This window comes from Trichosurus vulpecula, chromosome 7 (assembly GCF_011100635.1).
Source record: "Trichosurus vulpecula isolate mTriVul1 chromosome 7, mTriVul1.pri, whole genome shotgun sequence".
Lineage (NCBI taxonomy): Eukaryota > Metazoa > Chordata > Mammalia > Diprotodontia > Phalangeridae > Trichosurus > Trichosurus vulpecula.
Window position 1 is genome coordinate 89,170,778 of NC_050579.1, and position 26,773 is coordinate 89,197,550.

A 26,773-nucleotide genomic window follows, 5' to 3' on the forward strand; every position below is an offset into this window, starting at 1 on the left:
GCATTATACTCGACTCTTTGTTGTGCCTCACCCCATAAATCTAATCAGGTGCCAAATCTTGACTTTTCTACTCCCAGAATATTCTTTGCATCTGCTTCCTTCTCTCCACTCACACAGCTACAACATCAAACTCTCATCACCCATTGCCCCAGGTCACTGCAACAGCCTCCTCATTAGCTTTCCTGACTCAAGTTTCTTACCACAACAATACATTTTACACATTGTAAATTTTCTTAAACTTTCCCATGTAAATTTGCTTAAGCTCACATCTGACAGTATGACTCCTCTGTAATAGACTCCAGTGGCTTCCTATTTTCCTCTAAGATAAAACCCAAATTCCTCCATTTAGCTTTTAAGACTCTTAAAAACTGGCCCCAACCTACCTTTCCACTTTCTTTGTATAGTACTCTGCTTCTTGTACCCTCTGATACAACTAACTGGCCTTTTCTCTCTTCCTCAGACATAACACTCCATCTCTCAGCTCCATGCTTTTGTTCTGGATATCCTGCATTTCTGGAGTCTATTCCTTCCTTACCTCTACCTCTTAAGAGAATCTCTTTTCCCTAAAGATTCAGCTCAAACACTATCTTCTGCATTAAGTGTTTCTTGTCCCCCCCCACCCCGCCACGCAAGAGCTCACCCTCCCAGATTATTTTATAGTTTTCATTTTGAATTTATTCCCTATACTTATATAAGTACTTGTTTTTACCCCTTATTAAATTATAAGCTTTTTGGATGGAGGGATTGTTTCGTTCTTTGTATTGTGTCCCTTGCATCTAGCACTGTGCCTGGTATGCTGTAGGTGCTTAATAAATGCATTTTGATTGATCAGTTGAATGCACTGGAATGTCATAGATAGGGCTTCATTACTGTGTATCAGAAAGTTTTATATAGTCTATGTAAATAAGTGAATATAAGAAGTGAAATGGATACAGATGAAGAATACATTGGGCATGCAAAACATGGGATACATTAATATCTAAAGGACTATCAAAGGCATTATAAATGAAGTTAAATTATAAAAATATTTTTTGAAGTATAAAGCTAGAATCAGCACCATTACCTAGTAGAATGCAAGTTCCTTGGGGGTAAGGGACTGTTTTTCATTTCTGTCTCTGTATCCCCAGAGAGTAGTAATATCTAACACATGGTAGATTTTGAATAAATGCTTGCTAACTTGAATTGAACCCAAAATGCAGCAACATGTTTTACCAAGCCAAGTGTTAGGTACACAGAACATTCAGTAAGTCTGTGCTTGCTATTAGATTACCAAAAACAAATGGAAGAAAAATTGGAAGCTGAGAAAGTGAAGAGGGTCAGATAGTAAGATACTTGTTCACAATTCTGGGTTGGTAGCTTTTGAAATATAATATGAAAATGAATAGAGTGTGATTATAAATGGGAGTGGTTAGTAGATTGGAAATACGAAGGGGAAAGAATGGATTTTGGTAAATAACATAATTTTGCATTTTTATAAAAGAACCTTGTATTTCTATAACTCTCTAGAAAAGTCTTTTGAATAAAAGAATTTTGTGAAAATTAATGAGACACTGTCTGCAAGTCCTTTTGAACTAATTGAAAAAAAAAGATGCAACAAGAAGGCCACGTTATTTTTCTCTACCGACAGTTTAAGAAATATCAAAGGAAAGCAACAATTGTTTTTTCTTTTGTACTGATTTTTTCCTATTGCTTCTCTGTTATTCTTTATTTAGGTTATCATGTTGGAGGTGTCAATTAGGGTGAAAGTCAAGGTTGGTTTGCTAATGTAATGTAAGTGTTGCATTCAGTGTGTAATGTGATAGTGTCACCCAGAGTAACACAGAAATTGTGGAATTGGGAAAAGAGCAAATGTTGAGGGAAGAAAGTATTTATGAAATGGTTAGGTGAGATTCTTGCTGATTCCCCTGAAAGTAAATGTGGATTTGTATCTGAGAAAGCAAGCATCCTAGCTGAAAGCTATCAATTAAATCTAAAGAGAAATTGTGACCTCTTAGTTGATGCCTGAAAGGGAGTTGCTTTGAGAGGAGGCCTATGGCATTACTGAAGAAAGATGGAAAAAGGGAAAGTGATAATTAAGACATCAAATGAGGCCCTAATGGGATTGGAGAGAACTGATTAAGGAATGGTCATACTGAGAGATTGGTGTCTTAAGCTCTTGTCCTCATGGGTGAAAAACTGGAGAGGATATGGTCACAGCTGCTGTGACTCTCCTTACCTCTGCAACCATGACTACATCCTCTGACCTGAGTCCTTGATCTCCATCCAATCTCAGTGAAGGGAATGGAAGAAACTCTTCTTAGGGAAGTTAGGGTAGTAGAATCATCTGACTTCTTCATTTTCTGATGTGGGCACAGATGCTCAGAGGGGGCATGCATAAAGAGAATGAAAAGGACTGTTTCTTTGCAGATTCATAATTGTTTGATTTAGGGATATGGACTGGATCTATGTTTTATCAGTATGGCAAGCTCCTGGATGATGACATTACTAATGTACTAACTGTACTGATATAGGTTGGCACAGCACACTGAGAGGTTAAGTGATTTGCCTAGAATCACACGCCGATAAGCGTCAGAGACAAGAATAGAACTCCAGTCTTCCTGTTCCAAAGCCAATTCTCTATCTATTAACCATTCAAGCTTTCAATGGTTTGCTTTATAGGAGGATATACTTGTCAGGTATGTTATAATCAGAATTTGTTTCCTTTTTGATTTGGACCAGAAGATTACTAAGGCCCTTTCTAACTCCCAATTCAATAATTCTAAAATACTTTCTGCATTGACTGATTTCACTTTCTTCTCCCCCTCAAATCCTTATATTTGGCTTCTGATCTCATCACTCTATTGAAACCCATCTTTTCAACATTATCAATGATCCCTTGATTGCTAAATTCTATTATTTTCTTTAAGTCCTCACTATTTTTTAAACCTTTCTGTTGAATGTGATTCTGTTGATCTGTCTTTCTTGGATACCTACTAACACTAATAGTGGAAATAGCCAAACACTTTGCTCTCCTATTTCTATGTATTCTCTCTGGGTCACTTCAGCAGCCTCTAGGAGTTCAATGACCATCTCCATGTAGATGATCTCCAGATCCATATATCTAGTTCTACTCTCTCTCCTGAACAGCAATAACCCACCATGAAGCTTTCTCAGGTTGGTGTTAGTAGGTATCTTAAACTTAACATATTCAAAAGCAGACTGATTGCCTACAAAATTCACTCATCTTCCTAATGTTTAGGGTCATAGTACTAGAGCTGGAAGGGACCCGAGAGGTCATCTTCTCTAGTCCTTATTTTACAGATCAGTGAAGTGGGATCCAGAGAGGATAAGCAACTTTTGCAAGGCAATAGAGGTGGTAAGTGGAAGAGCCGTGATTCAAAATTAGGTCCTTTGACTTCAAATCCAGCACAGTTTCCTTTGTACAATGTTTTGGTGAACATACCACCATCTTTCTATGGATCTAGGTTCATGATTCCAGGCCTCTGCTCTTCATTTTTTTTTATCACCTCCTATGCCCAGTTAGTTGGCAAATCTTACCTATTTTACCTCTTTTTTTTACATCTCTCATATCTGTTCATTTGTTTCCACTCCCATGGCCATTACCTCTTGGCCTAGTTTTTATCTCTTGCCAAGACTACTTTGATAGCCTCCTAATAAGTCTCCCTAATTTCAGTCTCTTCTTTCTCTAATTTCCTCCATGTAGCTCCTAAATACTCCTAAAGCATAGTTCTGACCATGTCAATGAAATATCCAGTTGAAAATAAAAATAGAGGAATGTTAGAAATAAAGGAGACCAAATTTGCCAGAAATACTCACCCAGTATGTATTTAAAATACCCTAAAAGAAACAGTGACAAAGAAAATCAAAGAAATACAGCTATAAACTCCTCCATTGATTCATGACTGGGGATAAAAAGCGACTTTTGGAATCCAGAGACTCAGCTCCACAGAGTGAGATCTAGTTAGACCAGCACCTAGCTTGGGGGGACCAGGTACCTTAGCTACTATAGGAGACAGGATAGAAGCAGGGCCCAATAAGCACCCAGGTGAAACAGCTGCCATGAAGATCCCACCAAGGCATGGCAGGAGATTGAGCCAGACCAGCAGCCAAATAGCAGCAGGACATGACTGTACTCCAAGAGCTTAGGAACCTGTGGCTGAATGAGACTAGTACATAAGTCTAGACCCATACCCAGGCAGTCTAATCTTAAGCCAAGAAAGGAGAATGGGCCAACATAGCACCTAAGATCCAAAGCACCAGTGGCTGTGCGGAAGGCCTACTACCAGAACACTGGTTGGCACTTATTAGGTCACCAGAAAGGATGGGTCCAACTCTGGGTTTAGGATTATATAAGTAAAAGACATACTGAGCTAAACCTAAGGAAATCCCTCAGAATGTGGGGCCTGTGATAACTACCTAAATCAAGTATTAAGCAGGGCCTGTCCACACCATCCAGGAGAATGGGAAAGAACAAAGTCTAATCAAAGCACAAAGCCCCAATCTAGAAATTGATTCTAGAGGTAGGCATAAACAGAAGAAAATGTCAAAAAATGAAAAAAAAATTTAGAGAGGCCAAAGTGGTAAATCCCAAAGACAGAAATGATCTGGGCACCAGCACTGAATGATAGTCTGGACTAGAGATTCACCAATCAGAGAAGACCACAGGGTAGAGGCATCTCCAGGGTGAGAAAACTGCTGTTAAGATGATGGAGAAGTCTGAAGAGTCAGAACTGGAACCAGGAATGAAATTAAGTCTTATGTTAATACTCTCTTGCCCTGTAATCCTTCCTGCATTCCATCTCCAAAGCAACCTTCGTAATGGCCAAATAAAACATGTCCTAGACAGAGACACCTATTGACAGATATAGTCAGCTCTGTCAACTTGTGCTCATTGTTAAGACAAAAGGAGAAGAAGTTCTAGGAGCTTCCGATATAAAGTTAGAAGATCCCTAGGAATGAATGTATGACAGAAATTATTGAGATTTGAGATGGGCTTGAAATTGGACAATAGTAGAAGTATAATCTCAGAGTCAGGAAAACAATATATTGAAAAATAATTACCTAGGTGAAGACCTTAAAACTACCCTGAACTAAAGTCCTATTGATATAATAACTAGACTGGAACTTTCTAATTATCAACCCAAAAAGGTGGTGCAATTTGCAGGTGGGAGGTGGGAGAACAAAATTTCAATTTGCTATAAAGAAAGCCTAACAATTAGAACTATCTGTAAGTGGAATGAGTTGTCTTGAGAGGCAGTGCAAGCCTTATTGGAAGCCTTTAAGCAACAGCTGGATGACTACCAAGTTAAGTGGGTATACTGTAATGGAGATTCCTTTTATCTATGGGTTGGACTACATGGCTGTTGAGGTGCCTTTCAAGTCTAAAACTCTCTGAAATTCTGAGCTTAACCTGTCAGGATCCCCACGCCAAGACCACTCCTTTCTTTTCACTCCTATCTTTTCACTATTAGGAGACATCCTGTTTTCTGGAACGAAGGCCCAGCAGTAAGCTGTGCCCTGAGCTTGGTGTAACGACAATCCTTTGCACTGGCCCTCTGAATGAACTCTGCTACAGAAAAATCACAGAATTGTTTTATAGCCACCCCAGGTGGTCACTGAGCTTGGATGAGCACCTGCAGGAACCACCTTCTGGTCATGAAACCTTGCAGTGAATCAAACTGGCCTCATTCTTGCCCTTACCCCTCATTGCCACAGCTATAGCTTACTGCATGTCTCTTTAGCCACTGCTATATGTATCAAGTCTTGGCCTCACTGTAGTGAGTCTCTGCAATATCAGAGCAGACCCTAGCACATGTGTCTAGTTTCCCTCCTCCAACGTTTTTTTGCCTATAACTTCTGCAAGCATTTTGGTCATTTATTTTCAGATTGACAACCCTATCATTCTTCGCTAGCCCATCAAATTTCATTTTATGAAGGATAGTTTTGGACTTTACCATGTTTGTTACTGAATCACTGAAAAGGCCTCATAATGGGGTCCTATAGTTACGAACCTGTAGGAAAACATTTAATAAAATTCCAAAATCACCTGAAGCCACAATTTTGGAATTGTTTTCACTCCATTTACTGGCTGTACTAAGGGGAGGGAGAACAACAAATGGACTCTGTAGTAATAGTATCCAAGATAGTCAGTATAGTTATGCATCTGATGATTCACCTTTAATTTTTTTCCTTGAGAAGCCTGTACTAATCAGAGCACATCCAGGCCATTTAAGATGACCGGAATTGGTACATCATGCTCTTGGTTTTATTCTCATTCTTTGTGCATGCACACATATATACACACATACACATACAACATATCAACACAATTTTCCCTTCCCTGACCTCTCTGTTTCTTATATCTTAGTTCTGACACAAAAGATTTATGTTTGGTGAATCAACCAAATTTTAGTCTGTTCTTGCCAGCATTCTGTATTCTGTTGGCTCTTAATAAAGGCCAACTGATTGTAATGAGTTACAGTAGCTGCTCTGTTAACCATGTTCCTTAGAGAGACTCTGAACCAACCAGCAAAAGGAAGCTCAAGATGGCCTCATTGACTTGATGGTCTCATAAGTCTTTTGCACTTATAACTACCAGGCATCCGAGCAGTAGCTCATTCTTGTCCCAGAACACATCTCCCCTGACAGAAATTTTCTTCAATTAAATGCTTTGGCATTGACATTGCCCTTTATTACTTTTATTACTCCCTCTTCCTGCCATTTTATTGCTGCTTCTTTCCCTGATCTGAAGCCTAAGGTTTCCTGAATTTTATGAATCTTCGGCATGGATTTTCCCTCATAATTATTTTCTGGCATTACTCCAGTTTAAGAGTGGAACAGCAATGCCCTTAAAGAATGGAAGAGCCATTTCACTTTTAGATGGACTATTTAAGGGGTGAGGGGGATAAGTAAAAGTGATGTCCATGTATTTTTTTTGTTTTTTTTTCATGTATTGTAATATCAATGACGCATTGTGTCTGAAAGAAATATAATGAAAAGCGTCATTAACAAGGACGTGGATGTTTTTCCATGCTGTCTTTTTATATTGGTTCCTCTTTATTAACCCATTTATTTTCTTCTGGCTGCTATGAAGTGAGATAATACATGTGAAACACTTTGTAAATTGTAAAAGATTTTGTAATTGCTAGCTATCATCATCAACATCTTCATCATCAGTGATCATCAGCTTAATTACTACTATTACTACTACTACTACTACTACTACTACTACTACTACTACTACTACTACTATTACTACTGCTACTACTACTGGCTCTAAGTTTTAGGTTGTTTTTTTTTTTTGCCTCATTCTCTTTCACATAGAGGCTTTTCTCTTACGACAGCAGTTATGAGAGTGCAAAGTTTTTTTTTTCCCCTTTGAACTCCTAGGAAAACTATCTCCTCCTCTTTTTGTCCCTTTTCCACTTCTTCTGTTTTGCTGTTTACCAGGCCCATACTAGTGCCTTGTCTCTGAGATTATCTCCAAGTTATCTTGGATATCTTTTCTTTGTACCTAGGTATTTGCATGTTGTCTCCCCCAATAGATTGTTAGCTTTTTGAGAATAGGAGCTATTTTTTTGCCTATCTTTGAATCCCTAGTACTTGGCACAGTGCCTGGCACATAATAAGCATTTAATGAAAGCTTATTGACTTTGGTGAGATGATGTGGGCCATAAAATTATAACTGTGAACTCAATCAGGGCATTTGCATAAACGTTTCCTCATTGAATGAGAGAGTGGTCACTTAACACGTCAAGCCTAAATCAGGGGAAGAATTGGAAATAGCTAGGCAAAAGAGAAGTCTTGGTCTTTGTGTTCTGGCTTTGAGAAAGGATACGTACTATTCCAGGGTCTCTTTGGGGAGAGGTTCCTGGAGGTAGAGAGACTCCCAGAAGAAATAAAAGTGTAGTGGAACCTTGAGCATGCCCCTATTCCCTGCTTGCCTCCTTAAATACTTTGGGGAATTTTCCCTTGGGTGAGATCAGGGACTCTCCCTATGTTGAGATATCTTGATCACAGTGGGAGTTCTCATTCATTCTATTACAATATGCAGTGCTCTGAGGCAGGTACTGCAAGGATTAGTAATCCTATTTTACAAATGAGATAACTAAATCTCTAGGATGCTTAGTTATCCAAAGTGACACAAACAGAGGTGGATTTTGATTTCCTGTCCCCTGATTCACTTCAACACACTTTCCACTGTATTATATCACTTCACTAGCACTCTTTTCTGGTCATCCTACTTTCAAGAATTTGAGTGTGGGCCGTATGTTAATCTGGAGCCAAAAGATGTGTCTTGAAGGAACAGTTGTGTAAATTTTGACGTTTTTGGAATAATCAGAAGACTGTGCTTGCACAAAGAAGAGGATCTGATCAGCTCAGACACACCAGTTACCTTGTATTCTACAGGCATGATATTTGAATGATTGACTGAAATGAAGAAATGTTTTGAAATTGTCTAGGCAGTGCTGGATTTCAAATCGGAAGATCTGGTTTCAGTTACTTATTATTTGTGTGATTTTAGGCACCTTACCTCTGTAGGATTCAGTTCCTTATCTGTAAAATGAGGAATTTAGATCCAGTTGACTTCTCAGATTATTTATGGCTATAATCCTATGACCCTAATTGTCCAAGTCCAAGTGTCAAATGACCAGGGAAATGTAGGGTCATTCCTTTTAAACAAGGCTATTAAGAGATCATTTATTTGTAACTCCCGCATAGTTGATATAGTCACAGAAAGCAGAAGCAATGATAACAGAATAATGTCAATAATAATGATAATAATAAATAACAAAATAATTAAATATAGAACTTTGAAAAGTACTTGACATCCATCATTTCATTTGATCCTCAAAACAGCCCAATAACAGAAGCAATGAAGTGTTAATGTGTTAACAATCCGTGATCCCTTTATGAAGTTTGAGTGCCTTTTGCTGACCAAATTAAAGGGAGCAATCTTATTGGATTAGCAAAAATTAGACACAACTTTGCAGGGCTTTACTTAGCCAACTTTTAATTTGGTAGTCAGGAGCTACAGTGTAGAGGAAACACCTGCAGGGTCAGGGGAGTCGGAGATTTTACCCTCCCACCTTGGCCATGGCATCTAGCAATGGCACTACTGGCCCAAATGGAGGCAGCCAATCTAGCAGTTAGATAGTCATTTTGAAAAAAGTAAGGAGACATACGAGTATACTGGAAAATGATTAATAACTGGATCTCTAAAAATAAAAATGCATACATGACATACTTTAAGTTTAATGTGCATGATTAACCTTTTATCTATCACTTTTTAAAGTATACACACACATATATATGTACATATATTCACTTATGTATTAATATATACATACATACAGTGCACTGTGTATATTTTATATTTGTATTACTACAGGCTTTTGTTCTTTTTGTCAGGCCTAGAAATAAAGAGTACCAAAGCGGAGAGCACCATAATTTTAACTAATGTTCATACAGCTCTTTAAATTTCCAAAGGATATTATGTGCATCTTTTCATATGACTAAAAATGTTTATTACATGCTGTCCTTCTAACAACATTTTAAATCAGGTATTATTACATAGATAGCCACTTGGCAAGACGACACCACAGGGAAACTACTGGAGTTGTAGTTAGGAAGATCTGAGTTCAAATCCTGCCTCCCACCCTGTGTGACCCTGGACAAGTCATATAATACCCTCCCACCCTCAGTTTCATCATCTGTAAAAATGGGGATAGCACCTCCCTAACAGGGTTGCTTTGAGGATCAAATGAAATAATGAATGTCAAGTACTTTTCGAAGTTCTTTATCTAATTATTTTGTTATTTATCATTATCATCATCATCATTATTATTAATATTATTCCCATTTTACAGATGAAGAAATTGAAGCTGAGAGGTTAAATGATTTGGCCAGAAAGCAAATGACAGAGATAGACTTTAAACTTAAATCTTTGATGTTCTAGGTCTCGCATTCCGCCCTCCCTTGCCCCAGCCCTACCCCTGACAGGCATGATGTTACTCTGCGCATAAAACACCAGGCTCACATCTGTCTTCAAGACTTTTATTTTTCATTGCCAGCTCCAGCTCTTGGTAGTGAAGAGAACAAGGAAGCTCTCATCAGCTAGTGGCTCTCTTATCTCTTAAACCTACTTCTCACTGAAGCCCCTGAGTGTATAAACTCACAAAGGAGTTTAGTTAATGACCATTTGACAAAGAAAATCACCAGGACTCCCCAAAGCTATTTTAGCAACTATGGCAATAATCTCTGGAGTGTAGGATTAATTTACAATTTGACCTCCGGTTACAAAACTCTAAAAATACAGGTAATGTTTTCCTCTGTTTTAAGAATTCTGACATCATTGTTCTTTCAGGGGGGAAAAGGGCAAATAATCTTGATTTCCCAGAGTGTCAGAAAAAAAGACAGTTATTACAGAAGATAAAGTTCTCAGAAAAGGGCATGGAAATTCAGTCCTCGGGCATTTATTACACTCCTCAAATGACCTTCACGATTAGCCTGGCTTCAGAAAAGCAAAGTTATATAGAAGGAAAGAAACTACTTGCTTGGTGATGAGGGACAGGAGTGAGGAGCAGAATGGCTGCCTTGGAAGATAATTTTGTCTTCACAGTAAGCAGCAGGCATTTCTGATGATCATGGCAATGAGAGATCATTATGCTGAAATTTCTAAGTGCTGGAGGCAGCTTATCATAGTAGGGAGAGACTTGGATTTGCATTCATTAGAACTGGGTTTGAATTGGGGCAGCGAGGTATGCAGTAAATAGAGTACCAGCCCTGGAGTAAAGAGGACCTGAGTTCAAATATGGCTTCAGACACTTAGTAACTATGTGACCCTGGGCAAGTCACTTAACCCCAATTGCCACCCCCACACACACAAAAAAAAAAAAACAACGGCACCACCAACAACAAAAGAATTAGGTTTGGATCTCATTTGATATCTATGTTACTCATTAGACCCCCTCAAAGTCTGTGTTTCCTCATTTGTTGCTATGAGTACGATTCTTGACCTGTTTACTTCCCAGGATTAACTGTGAGGATCAAATTGAGGTAATGTATGTGTAAAAGACATATGGATGTAAACTATTACTACTGCCTTGTATTAATTGAAAATTCAAATATGTTAGTCCAGGAGTGGGGAGCCTGTGGCCTTGAGGCCATACGTGGCCCTCTAGGTCCTCACATGCAGCCCTTTGACTGAATCTGAACTTCACAAAACAAATCTCCTTAATAAAAGGATTTGTTCTGTAAAACCTGAACTTAGTCAAAAGGCTGCACCTGAGAACCTAGAAGGCCACAGATGACCTGGAGGCCACCCCTTTATTAGGCACTGTGCTAAGTATTGGGGATAGAAAGACACAGTGAAAACTGTCTCTACTCTTAAGGAGTGGACATGTTATCAAAGAATATTTGATGTAGAGATATGCATGTAGCATTCCCTCTTGGTCTCCTTTTCCTAGCTCTTTCTCAGATTGGCAGGTTGAGCCTCCAGAGGGTAGTTGGCAATTTCTCCATTCAGGATTCTAAGGGTAACCCCTAGGGGCTAGGGGCTTATTGATATGGTTGCTCACAATTCTCCACACAGTGGGGTCACCCCTGATGATCAAATATCCAGATAAAAATTAATTAGATAATAGGAATATATACTGATGTTTTATAATAAGATTTTTGAAAGGAACACTTGTAATGTGATTTGGCATAAATTTAGGTCAATTATTTGGCCTAAAACCAATCCCTAAGGAATTTGGGACACATTCTCCCAAAAGCACACATAGAGTCCCAGGGATAGTTGGCTCAAACTTAGAGATGTGTAGCAAAATGGGTAAGTCAATTCTTGTGGTTACATCATAATCCTTTCCCACCTTCCCTGAGTCCTAATGAAGTTTCACTTAGATGTGTATAGCTGTATGCTGGGTTCCAAAGACTGGTCCCTTTATAGACCCCTGAGGCTATTTTTGCACAGTGTGTCTAGTTGGTCCTCGGCATTTGATGTATACACTCACATTAGACACTGTGGTTTTGGAGATGCCACTGCCTCCAATTTTCTGACTTTTTGAAGTTCACAAGGTCTTTTTCTGTTCAAGGGGTAAGGAGATGGTAGAGAAGCTTCCCCAGAGGCCCAAGCAGTTCCCTCTGGGCCTGGTAAGAGCTGCTCCATCATAAGGCTGGCTTGTTATTGGAATGCTGGCTTTATATTTTATCCAAGCTACACAGAGGATGATTCTCTTTAACCATCATTACATTTCCTTTGTGGTATCATCTGCTTTCATTCAATTCATATTTAGTTTCTACTTTTGGTAGCTTGATTGACACAGAGGTATCTCGAATTGTTCATACTGGCTTTTGCCTTTGATTAATCCTATAATTTAATTACAGAGGTATTCTCAGCTGATAGAGGTTTCAGAGAATAGGCCATCTTCTTCTTTCCACGTATTAGTGTTGAAGGGTGTGGGGCATCCTTCATACATACTCCACACTTTAGCTTTTGCTGTTCTCAGAGAACCAACTGAAATGCTTTTGCCAAAGCTTGGATAGCTCTCTATTGACTCAGGGAGGTTGAACACTAACCTTTTCAAATGCCTTCTTGTCTTACACTCAAGAATCTTTAGAAAAGTCTATATGACATTGCTCATAAACAGATCCACAACTTAAATACTTCCATATTGTTAAATACATTCTTAACAAGCTGGTAAGACTTACAGAAGCAGCTAGATGGCACAATAGATATAACATTGGGCTTGGAGTTGCAAAGACCTCAGTTCAAATCCCACCTCAGATATTTGCTAGCTGTGCGACCTTGGGCAAATCCCTTAACTCCTTTTTGCTTCAGTTTCCTCATCTGTAAAATGGGGATAATAATAGCAATTACCTCCCAGGGTCTTGAGGATCAAATGAGATGCTAATTGCAAAGCACTTAGCATAGTGCCTAGCACAGGGTATTTGTTGTTGTTTAGTCATGTCAGTTGTGTCTGGCTCTTTGTAACCCTATTTAATGTTTTCTTAGCAAAGGTACTGGAGTGGTTTGCACATAGTAAACACATAGTAAGTGCTTTTCTTTTTTTGAGTTTTCTGATGGTGAATTCAGTACAAAATTTTAACTTCAGAGCTTGACAATTATAAATGCTTGTGTACACTTACTCAACCAAAATTCAAATGTCAGCCTAAGCCACTGCATATACACATTGAAACAAAATGTACAAGTCACCCCCACTCACATAATTTCAATTTCTCTTTCCTAATCTTTACTAAAACATTTTATCTTCTGTATACTTACTCCAATTTCAGTCTGTTTCCTAATCTTGACCTGAACTACCTCAAATATTTCAAGTAAATTAAAAAAATATTATACTCACCCAGCTTTTCTTTTCTAGTTGAAAACTTAAGTTTAGGGACTGACAATTTGCATACCAGTCTCCCAACCTGTTTCTTCCTCCACAGCCTTCCAAGGCTTTTTCTTAAACACACAGACAAGACATTAGACAAGGCATTGCACAGAACAATTTAGAATTTGAATTCAGACCCATCCCAAGCATTAAATTAAAAATAACACATTTCATGCTTCACATCTCCACTTGTGGCTACAAACCTCCTTTCCGTGGAGCAGTGAAAGGCTTTGAAATGCAAATCAATCTATCACTCCCTGAGAGAGAGAATTTTTACCATCCTCCCAAATCCCTTTTCCCTGGGTCAACCTGCCAGTGCTTTCCTTCAAAGCACCAAGAGAAATCCTTTCTCCCCACCTAGGTCAAATATTTTAAGAGCTCTTTTCCTGTTCCAAGCAAATCTTATTTCTCAACTTGGAGTGAATCCAGACATGACAAAGCAGGACTCCCCCACCTTGCTCAGGCACCTGACTTGCGCTGTCTATGACCATTTTCCTTCCCTTTCCCCCCAACACCAACTGTTGTACCTCTGGCAGTCAAAGGGCTGCGTATGAGCTTCATGAGCTACCTATTTAACTGAAGAGTCATCACCTTCTGCTGCCAAGTCAGAGACTCACTAATTTCACGACTGCCCCTGTCTCTGCCGTCTCCCATTTGGGCCAGAGGTGAGTCGCCTTCTCTGCCGTCCCTCTTTTGGGCAGAGATCACCAGGAGAGGTCACCCTTTCCCCACAGTCACCTGGGTGGTTCTCACCCAGTACTGGCCTATCTCTGCCATCTCCCTTTTGGGCTAGAGAGTAGCTGGGAACTCACAGGGTTTGCTCACCTCCGGGCTGTATGTGTACAACTTCACGTGACTGATCCAATTCCAAGTGCTGCCTTCTTCCTTTCAGGTCAGCACAGAGAGCACTATTCACCTTCACCACTGGCCAGCTTTGCTAGTACTCTCTGGAGTTCTTATTGCCCCTATGTTTCTACTTTCCCTTTTGAGTTCCTCTCTTCAAGATCTTTTATCCAGCCGGAATGAGATGAGTCCCCTCCCTGGAGCCCAAGGACCACCAGAGAAATCTTCCAGTGGGTACCTGCCCAAGGGTTGCTGTGGGGTAGTCTCCTTCTCGGCGGGAAATAAATCTCGGTGAGACCTCCAAAGCTGTGTGGGGCAGCAGCTTCACCCAAAATTAAACTCAGAGGCTTCTCAAGTAGAAAGCAGAAATGAATTTTATTATGATCCTGCAGGAAAGGGCTGGAAAGGGCAGTCTCCGAACCAATAGACAATCGGTAGTGAGAGGCAGTGCCCAGAGGGCAGTACCCAGCTATATACCCCTAATGCAAAGAGTGAATAAAATAGGATAGCTTTTCAAACTCTGCCTCTGTGCAAAAGGTTTAGATGTGGTAGAATTCCTACTGAGCAAATGAGAATCCTTGGAAAAATATAGGGGTGTGATTTTCAACCTGTATCATCTAAAGATTTATTTATATATGTTCATTTGGAGGTTTATGAATTAATTTATGATGGCACTGTATTTGTGAATGAATCCCAATGTTTAAAGACTTATAAAGTTTAAGAAGTTGGGACTAATTGGAAAAGTCAATCTCTTCCCCCACTTTCCCCTCTCACTTTTGGTCTGGATAAGAAGAGAAGGCTTGATCTATCCCTACCTGTAGAAGGGAAGGAAGGGAGAGGGGCAGCAGTTACTGGGATTTAAGTTTTATTAAGAAAGAGAACAGCAGGGGTCAGAAGCTATCCGACCTCCAAATCTGGCTTTTCAAAGTCAGCAAAAAGTGATGGGATTTTAGGATAAGATTATATTTTGATTATATTTTGGGTCTTAAGGGTAAAAGTTTTTATTAGTGGAATTTGGTAATGGTATGGAGACAATTAGGTTGAGGGCTAGTGAGAATATTATTTGGTTAACATCAAGCTTGTCTAAAGATTTGTTACAATTAGCAATGTTAAAAGAAGAATGGCTTGTGGTTTATTTTGTAAATGCCATCAAAGGAACATGGCATGACTAAAAGTTTATGATGTTATATGTACTGTGTTAAAAATGGATTATTTAATGTATTTATGTATGTACTGGAGTCTGTTGTTAATTCCTTAGTGAAATCTCATCCTCCTGGTGAGGAAATTAATAATGGGCTAATGTAAAATATAAGAAACTGGTTTCTGATGTGAATTTCTTAAACATGACAATTGGTCAAAGTTCCAGTTTTGAAACTGTAAAATGATTAGGGTATAAGAAGTAGAAATGGTAGTTTAAAACTGTGCTAAGGTCACTTTTGTAGGAGAATGGACAGAAAGCCGGTTCCTACAAGAAAACAAGAGGAAAAGATGCTGAGATGCTGTGCTGGAGATGGCTAGAACAAATACCAAGGACCAGAGGACTTCATTGACAATGTCCCCTGCCAGGCAACTGTATAGGAAGAGACTTTTTGAATCTTAAAGGGCCCCTTTGATTTTTCAATGTGTCAATCAATCCTTCCCATATTTACTTAAAGGGGTAATAACAGTTAAGGGGACTGATGTGAGAGGTCTTCAATGAACAAATGAGAGGAAGGATTGAGTGGGATGGTGAAGACCTCTCATGGAATCTGGATCTCAGCCTTTCTGTGAATTGAGTGGGATGAATGGGGGTGGGACATTTCAGCAATGCTCGGGGTTTCTGATTGTTGGCTAGGCCCAAGTTTCGAGTTACTACCTGTAGGAATCTGAAACTTAGAGCATCCTGACCCCCTCTCAGCACGAGCTTCCCAAATAAAGATAAAAGTGTTCTTAAGTGTTGGCATTGGCTAGATTAGTGTTTCCTTGTTCCTTGTACCTGGAGTGGATTTCCATGTTTATATTGTGAGCCTGAACTCCACCAATGAGAGTAAAGGTCAGTGGTGGGTGGGGGTTGTTTGCATTAGGAGTAGATAGCTGGGTTCTGCCCTCTGGGTGCCCCCTCTCCGTACTGCATACTAATTGTCTATCTGTTTGGAGACCGCCCTTTCCCGTAGGATCTTAATAAAATTCATTTCTCCTTTCTACTTGAGAAGCCTCTGAGTTTAATTTTGGGCAAAATTGCTGTCCCACACAACCATGGAATGTTATCTCCTGATCATCTTTCATGCCCTTGTCAATATGAATTGCCAGAATCTTCTTCTCTCAAACAATTTTCTTTCTATTACAGCTTTTACATCTATCTTTAGGGCTGATTCCTTCCCCATGTCCTTGCAAACTGACTGAATTTTCTGAACCATTCCAGGGCTTTTCTGATGAATTCTTATTTGCATTCCAGTACCTCTGTAATTGGGACAGCATTCTACAGCTCCTTTCTTACCACCCTGTCCTTCACACTTATCACAAATTACATTCTTTTGCAAAGCCAGTTTTCCCATTGCACCTTTGTATAAATCTTCCAAGGGCACTGACAATTGAACATTTTTACCTCTCCTTTCCCTTTGCGTTCTCCACCTCCTCCAAAAAACATATCAAAGATATCCTTTGGAGAACTAAAGCCACCACCAGAACCACCCTCTTTGATGGCTTGTTCTCCACCTTTGTCATATAAATCTCTTTTCTTTGCATCAGAAAGCTTCTTAAGTTTGAGAAATCTGCTTGAACTTTTCTCCATTTGGATTCTTGTCTGGGTGATATTTTAAGGCTAGTTTTCTATATGCCTTTTTTCAGTTCTTCCTGGGATGCAAGCCTGTTGTGAAAGGGGACCACCCAGGAGCTGGTTGGGATGTAGGGGAATCTAATGGAAGAAAGAGAAGATTGGGGGAGGGGAGCTGGAGTTCTTGTGCATGGAGCTTCAGCAAGTGGCCATTGCTGCCCTCTGCTTCTTGCCAAGTTTTCTGGAATGCTCTCCTAAGTACTTTATAAATGGCAGAGTGCCAGGCCTATAGTCAGGCAGTCTCATCTTCCTGGGTTCAAATATGACCTAAGATAGTTACTAGCTGTGTGACCCTGGGTAAGTCAATTAACCCTGTTTGCCTCAGTTTCCTCATCTGTTAAATGAGCTGGATAAGAAATGGCAAACCGCTGCAGTATCTTTGCCAAGAAAACCACACATTGGGATCACAAAGAGTCAGACCATGACTACTGAATTTCATAATAATTACAAATTCGTGTGAAATTCTCATAGTTCATTGCTTCATAAGACTTACAAAGTGACTTCCCAAAGACAATAAGGAAAAGAAGAAGGAAAAGAAAATCAATCCTTCATATCCTCAGAAGGAAAGCCGGATCCCTACAGGATTCCCTGGATACTTAAGGCTTTGCTTACAGGGCACCAGGTTCTTCAGTTGACTGGAACTTCTTGCACTTAGGTGAAACACCAAACTGTCTTGGGTAAGAATGCTCTTGTGCTTCCCTTAGCTCCTAAGGCTAATTACTAGGGGTTTGAGGAAAAGTTTGAGGTATCTTTTTCCCCATAGAACATAACAACCTTTCTCCAGGGTTCTCTTTAACCTAGACAATCCTTTGGAAGCTCCATAAAATTTCCTCTAGATCCTTCTGTGGTAGGTAGGGCACCTGAAATTTCTCCCAAGGGATCTCTACCAATGCTCAGAACAATCTAAATGGAATTTGGGATGCACTGCTCACTAGGACAAACAGGGTAAATTAAATGAAAACAAACTCCGAATAACCTATAGATGTGGGGGGCTTCCAAAATGGGATTAAACACTTGGGTTTGATTATGCAGGTTTTCTAGGTCAGGGGCAAAGTTTATTCTGTAGTCTCATAGTATAAAAATATCTCAGTTAAGCTGCCTGAACTCATCACAAATGAGGCAAACAATCTAGGACTAATTAAAAGAAAAAAAATGGGCTTTCATGAATGAACATATGATGAACTGGTAATCCCAGTATTTTAGGGATCTGAAATAAATACTTCACATGATAGTCTAAATACCTGTGAAGAATTTAGTGATCTAACAGATGTTGGTACTTTAGTATTTAAACAAACAAAAATTATCTCAAAAGGAACTGTTCTGACTTTTAAAAAGATTCTACCAGAAATTAGATTCTGTGATTACAGTTTAAACATAAGAGAGGAAAAAATGCTCATTTTCATCCTAAAATTAAGGGCATCCATTAGTGAGAGAATCTTTCTATTGGGTGCTCGTTAATGGGGAGGGCCCAATTTTATCCCAAATGAAGCCCCCTCCAGAGCTAATTTCCCTCCCCCATTATGTACTACTATATGTGCAATGAGAAATTATAACAGAACAAACACAAATATAAGTCAGTTAAATACATGTTACGGAGGAAGTGAGGACAATCAGTTGAGTATCAAATGACCTCCAGAATTAGCCTGGCTTCAGAAGAGAAAAATCATGTAGATGGGCACTCACTCTGTAGAGGGAGATAGAAGGAAGGGATAGGTGGGACTAAAATTCTGTCTTCCAAACAAACATTTATTAAATGCCTATAAAGATGATAATAGCTACCATTTAAATATCACTAAATTTTGCAAATTGCTTTACATGTATTCTGCAAGGTAAATGCTCTTATTATGGTCATTTTGCAGATGAGGAAACTGAGTCAGAGTGGTAAAATAATTTGCCCATACAAATTCAGGGTCATCCAGATAGTGTCTGTGGCAGGATTTGAAATTTGGTCTTTTTGACTCCAAGTCCAATATTCTCCACTGTGCCATCTATTCCATAGCAGACGCTGTGCTAGGAACTGAAGGTATAGAGACAAAAACAAAATAATTTCTACTCTACAGGGTAGTATATTATACTGGGGAAATTACCTTATGCACAACTAAGTCAAGACAAATCACAAATAATGTGTGATTTTGTTTAATGGCCCAATTTAGCTGATTTTAAAAAGAAAAAGCAAAGCAGAACAAAGGAAATACTTGAATTCTGAGATCCCAACTAGTTCTTAGAGGCTTTGCTTCTGTGATAAACATAAGTTGACTTGGCGGATACTAATGCAACCAGTTCGATGTAGAATTATGGAACTAACCTCAGTTCGATTCAGTGAACGTTGCTTAAGTATCTAGTGCGCTGCTAAAATATAAAGATACGACATAATCTTGTGGTCTAACATGGAGGGACGGAAGGGCAGAACCCCAGTAACTGTGCTATGAAAATGCAATGTGAAGAGTATGAATAGAAATTCTAAGACAGAAAGATCTCATCTAGTCGTAGGACAAAGAAGGCTGTCCTTTGGAGAGGGTGGCTTCTCTGTTGTGCTTGGATTCCTGAAGGGAAGGATGTTGATAGACAAACTGAGTGGGCTTGGAGTATTACTCCCTTCCAGGAATGGGATGTGACAAGAGGCATTAAGGCAGGAGAGAGTAGGATGTGAACAAAGAGAATGTAGAATATAGGGAGGAAAGTGTAATATATGTGAGAGCTATAAATGGGAAATTGGAGTCATTCTGTGAAAGTGAGCACCAAGAATGTATGTTTTATCCAATAGAAAATGAGGAGTCTGTGAAGGTTTTTGAGCAAAGAAAAATTTTGAATAGATTAATACTTGTGGCTCAGATCACAATGTGAAAGATGAGTTGGCCTTACCTTTCTCCAGATTAGGTGTGATTGTGAAATTTGCATGTGTGTTTGAAGGGCATTCAGTCAATCAAGTTCAATTATTAAGTGCCTACTATGTATCAGGAACTGTGCTGAGTGCTGGGATATAAAGAAAGGCAAAATACAGTCCCTGCCCTGGAAGACCTCACAATTTAATGGGAGAGATAAAATGTAAACTACCATGTACCTTCTCCAAAGCATTTCCCTTCTTACTGCTGCCTTACAACTGAATGGGATCCCACAGTCCTAGAACTCCTTAGAATACATAATCTTCACATTCTACTTTTGTAACATGGTTACTGGGGTACTGCCCTTCTATCCCCCCACTTCAGATTAAAAGAGGAAGTCCTCTCTATCTTTATATCTTAGCAGCACACTGGCTACTTAAGAAATGTTTACTGAATCGAATAGTTGAGGCTAGCTCCATAATTCTACATTGAACTGGTTACATTAATACTACCCAAGTCATGTCATGTATATACAGGATATATATATGTGTGTATGTATACACATATATACAAAGATATATACAGGAGGATATAGATGGATGTATATACATACAAAGATACATACAGGATAAATAGGAAAGAATATAATCAATAGAGAGAAGGCATTAGAATTAAAAGGAATTGAGAAAAGCTTTCTGTAGAATGTGGGATTTTAAGCCAAGAAAGACAAGGAAACCTGGGGGTAGAGATGAGAAAGAAGAATATTTTAGGCATCAGGGACAGCTGTGAAAAAATGCCCAGTGTCAAGAGATGGAATATCTTGTTTGTGGAATAGGAGAGGCCAGTGTCATTGGATCAAATAGTACATGTGCCTGTAGGAGTGGGAGGTGGGGAGGGGTAAGGAGGAAAGGTGTAAGATGACTGGAAATGTAGGGTAAGACTAGGTCAAAAATGGCTTGGGATACCAAAGAGAGAATTTTGTATCTGATCCTAAAGGGGATAGGGAGCACAACAATAATAACCACATTCTCATTCAGCAGAAAGCAGGAAATGATCTGTTAAGGGAAATTAAGATATTTGCAAGGCAGTGGTGTCAAACACATAGCCTGTGTGGCCCACAACACTCTTCATTGTGTCTTGAACCAGATAAAAATATAATTGAGAGATATCTAACAGAATAAATAAAATACAATAAAACATATGTAAGATATTATAGAAATATATTATTATTATATAATATTATATACATAAAGATAATATATGTAATATGTAAGATATTATATGGTTTTCTAAGTCCATATGTGATTGCAGGAATCCTTATATATGTCTTAGTGGCCCCCACTTCTATTTGCACTTGACACTACCATTGTAAAGGGCAGTATGCAGAGCTGTATGGTAGATGAAACTTGCCCTGGTCCTCAAGCCTTCAATTTCTGCTTCTCTCCTCTCACTTCCTCACCTTGTACCCTGGCCACCACCTAATACATTTATGATCTTCCTTCTCTCACTGCTATCAAAACGTATTCTTTGATCTTTCCTTCACATTAAAAATAACACAACTGACAATTGAAAGTGTGGCACATACTACTGAGGGGTATTTGCATTTTAACAATGATCAAAAACATATAGGAATGAAATGCCAGTAGCAAAATTTTGGTTATCAGTCAACAGATGGAGAATACTTTAGGTTTTCCCAATGTTCCTGGGAACAATTGTACATAGGCCATGACTTACTCCCTGGCTGGGAGGAAATCTGTGTCCCCACTTTTTCCTAAAGGATGTTTATCTTACATAGCAGCAGTACCCACTATGTTGAGTAACTGTAATAATTTACATAGCAACACTTTCTTCATAACAGCTTCGTGAGGTTGCCAGGACAAATAGCAGCACTATTTTACAGGTGTCAGAAAGTTTAAGTGACATGTCCATGGTCATATAACTAAGCGTTTAAAACAGAGTAACAATTAGATCTGCCTCAAATCCTCTCTTGCTTTCTGCTGTGCACATGGCAATGCTTTATTTTTTTACCTTTTCTTATTTTAAATTTAAGTTTTAGCATTCTAGTTTATGTCTCTTTTTCTTTCCTTTTTGTATATTTTGGTTCTAATATTTAAATTTAAAATAAATTAGTAAAAAAGAACAATTAGGTCTCTTTATTCCAATCCCAGTCAGAGCTTTTCGAATTATACTAAGCAGACCAGTCTCACCTCTCACCCTTACTATATCTGTGATCATAGGTAAATTACTTAACCTTTCTGAGTTTCAGTTTCTCTACCTATAAAACAAGGTTAGGCTTGATGTTTTCTGGAGTCTCGTCACCAGGAATGGGTGAGAGGGTGGCCTATGGGATGTCCAGTGTTGATTGTGATATTGTCATGGTATGGCCAGCAGCTTTGAGGTGGCAGTTTTGTCTGCTCACCTCTAGGTAAGGACAGATATATTCTTTCTCTCCCTTAGGAAGCAGCTCAGCTGTAAGGCTATTCACCTTCATCTGAGTGTGGGCATCATTTCTGCCCTCCATACTCATGAACATCTTTCTTAGGTCCTGGGAATGGAAAGGAAATTAAAGCTCAAATACATTTTGACTCTTTATATGTAAATATTTATTTCCAATCTGTATATTTGTGTTTTTCTTCCCCAGGATCTATTTTATCATGCAGTGTTTTTACATTTGAATGTTTTCCCAGGGTTTGTTAGTTCAGTTTAATTAAAAGAAAAGATGTCATAAGTGGCAAAAGTTGATCTGTGAGAAAACAAAATGAGTTTTGAGGTTATAAGTGGTGTCACGTAAATAGATTTATGAACTGGCAAATTAATATTGTGATTGCATTTGCATCTTAGCTATATGATGGATAAATGCCATATTTCAATTTCAGTAGGTTTTAATTCTCAGGCTAGCTAGGAGTCAGAAATTATGTGGTATGGTTCACAGAGCAATTTATGCTTTGCAAATGATTAATATCCATTTCATACAAGGTATCCTGAAAGAAAACAGATTACCTTATATCTTTAAATATGGACAGACCCATGTTTTTTGAGGGACTCAAAACTATATATTTGGCAGATTAATGGTCTTGCGTTGATGTATATGAATGTTTAAAGATGATTTTTAAAAAAAAAAGATGCATCAGAGATTGTTTGGTGCCAGCACCAGAAATAGATACAAATGATTGGAAAATAATTACCCATAATAATATGTTGGCTACACTTTCTGAATATACTTTCATTTGATTTTTCTTTCTCCATTTTAAATTGCATTTAACTCTTTATGTGGGGGCAGGCATTAATTTTGGGTCTTGATCTATTAATTTTCTTTTATGAGATTATAGAGAATTGAGCAAATATAACAAATAGGGTAATGAAGATGGGGGGGAGAGAGAGAGAGACAGAGAGAGAGAGAGAGAGAGAGAGAGAGAGAGAGAGAGAGAGAGAGAAGAGGAAGGACGGAAGAGGAGAGAGAATAGTTAAAGAAGAGAGAGGGAGATGGAGAGATGAGAAAAGAGGAGTAGAGGAAACTGAGTGCTAAAGAGGTTAAGAGGTAAATGGCAGAGCTGAGATCTGAACCTGGGTCTTTTGAGTTTAAATTTAGCATTCTTTCCACTGCATCACATTGTCTCCAGTACTTATTATTTGGAAACTTTGGAAAAGTTATTTCCCCGTTCTGAGTCTCAGTTTGATCACCTGTAAGATGAGGGCTCAACATAATGTGATTTATAAGGTCCCATCCAGTTCTGAACCTATACTCCTATGAAAGGCAACCTGTATTATTATTCGTACCTGAGTGGGGGGAAAAACCCTAACAACCTAAAAGCAGTGCTATTTTTGATGTTCATTATAGTGTATCTTCTTTGAATTGTTTCCTTTTTACATACAGGAAAACCAAAGCTGGGAGTTCAGGTGACATCCAGAATCACCTAAGTTAGTGGTGAGATCAGGATGACAAATCATCTTCTTGACCCCAATCTCTGGCCACTATATTGTCTTAAATTTTCCTTCTCTTTTCTCAATATTCAAGTTTTATTGGAATGGTAACCTTTCACTGTTCCTAGTGTTCTGTCTGCGCTGAAATAAACCAACTCCCAGGCTGTATGGAACCCTTTTACCTTTCTCTAATTATGAATTGATGTTCTTTAATCCACAGTTGTCAATCAGTCTTTCTTTTTTATAATGCTCTAATCATCTCACTGCTTTCCTCTGTCTCAAAGTTCCTTACTGCTTTTCTTCATCTGCTTAATAATAATCACAGAGATGACAATAATAAAAATTGAAAATAATGCTGATGATAATAACCCTCTTTGGCCCAATTTTTCCTATTGCCAATCAAGTACAAGTTCTTACCAAAGATTTTTTGCCTATGGGGGCAATAACATTTATGGAAATACCATGAAGCATTTTTCTTTCCATTTCCCCCCCTTAATTTCAGGGTTGAGTTGTGGTACTTGTTTGTCTATTCAATTCTCTCATGCTTGGATTATTCATGGTTTAGGACTTGATAAGAATTTTAGCAACAGATTCCTCTCATAGCATACCAGGTTTCATTGTGAAATGAATTTATGAAAATTTATTTTAATTACTCCAATAGAAACATAAAGTCTCAAGGATGATAATTGTTGTCGTTCCATCATGTCCGACTTTTTGTGACTTCATTTGCAGTTTTCTTGGCATAGGTACTAGAGTGTTTTGCCATTTCCTTCTCCAGCTCATTTGACAGATGAGGAAACTGAGGCAACAGGGTTAATTGACTTGCCCAGGGTCACACAAACTGAGATCAAATTTGAACTCAGATTTTCCTGAGTCCAGGCCTAGAGCTTTATCCACTCTACCATGTAGCTGCCTTAAATGATGATAATTGTGATAATAAAGTACATATTTGTATTTCCAACTATTTGCTGGACAATTTGCCTGGGTACCTTGTAGGCACCCGAACTTCATCTTGTCTAAAATCTGACCTCTTCATCTTCTACTATTAACCAGCTCTTCTACCTAAATTCCCTTTTAAAAAATAATTGCAGCACTATCCTCCCAATAGGCAGATTTCAAAACCTTTTTCATTTCCTCCTCTTCCTACTCCCTTTCACATACTACACACAAATACACACGTATGCATATCTGTATGTGTAGTACATACAGTATTTGGATTAGTTTCATCATGCACATAATGAAGGCTGATATACATATACACACATATCTATATGGTCACCACACACGTGTACATATGCATGTCTGCACATACATATGTATATACATACATGTAATAAGTATGTACATGTGCATGTATGTGTGTGTGTACACCCACATACACATACCAGACTTCATTATGTGCAGAGCATGACTGATAAAGAAACTGGTCATTCCTCTAATTTAAGCCATGGTCTAGAAATCCAAATTATATATAGATACAGCTATCATACACTCGTATATCTTCCCTCAAACAATATATGTATACACACATATGTGTGTGTGTTTATTAGTTGCTCAAGGAAAACTCACTGAATAGCATTAAAAACTTTTATTATTTGGGATGATTAGGGAATATTATGTTTTTGTTTCCCCTCTCTCCTCTGCTTTTGGGGATTCTAAGTCAAATTAAGTTATTCTAATTAAATGTACTTCTTTTTACAAAATAGAGTAGGTCCAAATCAGTTGCAATTATAGTATATTTGATAAAGTATTTTAAACATGCTATAAGAAAACGTTATGAGAAATCTCACATATGTTCATGATATTGAGACGTCTCTTATCTCAAAGCCTTGTTCTGTTTTATGCTCTATTAGTTAATAGGATCATAGATTAAGAACTAAAAGCATCATCTAACCTAAAGCTGTCAAACCTTCAGCCCCCATGCAATCTGCAAAACTCCCCAGTGCGTCCTGAACCAGATTAAAATGTAATTTGGAAATGTGTAACAAAATGAATAAAAATACAATACAGCACAGATGATCTTAATATGTGATTTTCTCAGTCAATATGACTTAGAAATACCAGGATCCATTTTTATTTGAGTTTGATACCACTGAGATTCTAGCCCAACCTACTCTTTTTACAGATTATGGCCTAAAACTCAGAGAGATGAAATGTCTTGCCAATGGCCACACATGTAGCAAATGGCAGAGCTGAAATTTGAACCCAGGTCCTGTGTATCCATATTCTTCTGGATACTCATTCATTGTACCATAATTCCTGCAACATGCAGATTGTTCTCAGTGGTTTTTATCTTGAAATAGAAGAATCAGAGCGGCATACATAGTGGAATCTAAGATGTCTTCATTGTCTTTTTTTTGACAAGTTATATATTCAATTTAACTGTATGGTAAGATGGTGATGTATCTGGTCAACTGGTTACCTCTCCCATCTGGGTAGTATTCTCAGATGACATCTGGAAATCTAACTCATTTGAGTGGGTGGAAAGATCTGCTTACATGGTATGATTTTTTTTAATGCACCAGAAAGGCTTTTTCCCATAGTTTCCTTACCTGGCTAGTGAAATTCTTCAATAAGAAAATCAACCCAGACAGGTACTTTATCATTTCTTGAAATTCAAATGCCTGCTAAAGGGGTAACACTGTAAGCCCTCTCAACCATTTATACCATAGTATGAATGAATAGCAGAGCCTTTCCCAAAGAGCAGATTTAGCTAGGGGATCGAAGGAGAGAACTGAGAAGTTGTGGTTGTGTAATTATAAACACAAAGCTAGAAGGGACCTCACTCAGAACCCATCTTGCTCATCTTACAGATGAAGAAATTGGGACCCAAGGAGATTAAATTAGTTTGTGAAGGTTATACCAACAATAAGTGTCAAAAGTGGGGATTTGATCCTGCGTACTCTGACTTAAGAGAGTGTTTGTGTGGGAGGAAGTAATCTGTAGGGGAGAAAAAGTCTGAGAAACTGAAGGTTTGGGAAGTC

The 26,773-nt window shown here is 38.5% G+C and overlaps 1 pseudogene; it reads right to left on the reverse strand.

Annotated features, from left to right (window-relative positions):
• Positions 1-7,763: 7,763 nt before the first annotated feature.
• On the reverse strand, positions 7,764-24,493 carry LOC118857582 (annotated as a pseudogene).
• Positions 24,494-26,773: the final 2,280 nt, after the last annotated feature.